A 1,920-nucleotide genomic window follows, 5' to 3' on the forward strand; every position below is an offset into this window, starting at 1 on the left:
CAAAATAGACTTTAAACTAAAACTAATCAGAAGAGATAAAGAGGGCCACTTCATTCTGATCAAAGGAACAATAAATCATGAAGATATTACAATCATGAGCATATATTCACCAAACTCTGGTGCACCCAACTTAATAGAAACGATACTACAGGACTTTAAGACCCAGATTAATCCCAATTCATTAATAGTAGGGGACTTCAACACCCCACTGTCTCCATTAGATAGGTCAACAGGGCAGGGAGTTAACAGGGAGAGACATCTGCCTAACAGACATCTACTGAGTATTCCACCCAAGCACCAAAGGAAATACTTTCTACTCAGCACCCCATGGAACCATCTCCAAAATTGACCATAAACTGGGGCACAAAACAAACCTCAACAAGTACAAAAAAAATAAAATAATTCCATGCATTCTATTAGACCACAATCCTATAAAGCTTACAATCACCACTGTAAGAAGGCCTAATCACTAATCACCACATGAACACATGGAGATTAAACAACACACTCCTAAATGATGAATGGGTCAAAAGAGAAATTAAGAAATAAAAGGATTCCTGGAACTAAATGAAAAGGACAATACAACACAACAAAACCTCTGGGAAATGCTAAAAGCTGTCCTTAGAGGGAAGTTTATAGTGCCTACATCAAAAAATGGGAAAGAACAGAAATAAATGACTTAACATTGCAACTGAAGACACTTGAAAAGCAACAACACAGAAACCCAAACCCAGCAGACAAAAAGAAATAACAAATATGAGGGCAGAAATTTATGAAATCGAAACAAAGAAAACAATACAAAGAATCAATGAATCCAAGAGCTGGTTCTTTGACAAGATAAACAAGATAGACAGACCGCTAGCCCAGTTAACCAAAGAAAAGAAAGAGCAACTCCAAATCAACAAAATCCGAGATGAAAGGGGAAACTTTACAACAGACACCAGAAAGATACAGAACATTATAAGGGAATACTTTAAAAACCTATATGCTACTAAATTTGAAAACGTAAAAGAAATGGACAGATATCTAAAAGCATGGGGACCTCCAAACCTAAACCAAGAAGATATTAACAGCTTAAACATACCCATAACACAAAAAGAAATTGAAACAGTAATACAAAACCTCCCGACTAAAAAAAGCCCAGGACCAGATTGATTTACAGAGAATTCTATCAGACATTCAAAGAAGATCTGCATCCAATACTACTTAATTTATTCAAAAAGATAGAAATGGAGGGAGAACTTCCAAATTCCGAAGCCAGCATCACTATAATACCAAATCCAGGTAAAGATACAAAGACCAAAAAAGAAAACTATAGACCCATATCCTTAATGAACACAGATGCAAAAATTCTCAATAAGATACTTGCAAACCACATACAGACAGACATCAAAAAAATCATCCACTATGATCATGTCAGCTTTATCTCAGAGTTGCGGGGATGGTTCAATATTTGTAAGTCAATAGACATCATAAATCATATAAATGGGTTCAAAGACAAGAACCTCATGGTCATCTCAATAGATGCAGAGAAGGCCTTTGACAAAATTCAACAGGCATTTATGTTCAAATTCCTAGAGGGAATTGGACTGGAGTGAACATACTGCAACAAAATTAAAGCCATATATAACAAACCCGCAGCCAACATCATCCTAAATGGAGAAAAACTGGAAGAATTCCCATTGACTCAGGAACCTGCCAAGACTGTCCACTATCTCCACTTCTCTTTAACATAGTGCTTAAAACTCTTGCAAGAACAATAAAACAATAGCAGGAAATTAAAGGAGTAATAATTGGAAAAGAAGAGATTAAATTATTCCTTTTTACAGATGATATATTGAAGAGATGCCAAAAGTTCCACCAGAAACCTCCTAGAAATTATTAACACTTTCAGTAAAGTGGCAGGTAGAAAATTAACCT

The sequence above is a fragment of the Nannospalax galili genome, unplaced genomic scaffold (genome assembly GCF_000622305.1).
Source record: "Nannospalax galili isolate Female #2095 unplaced genomic scaffold, S.galili_v1.0 scaffold115, whole genome shotgun sequence".
Classification (NCBI taxonomy): Eukaryota; Metazoa; Chordata; class Mammalia; order Rodentia; family Spalacidae; genus Nannospalax; species Nannospalax galili.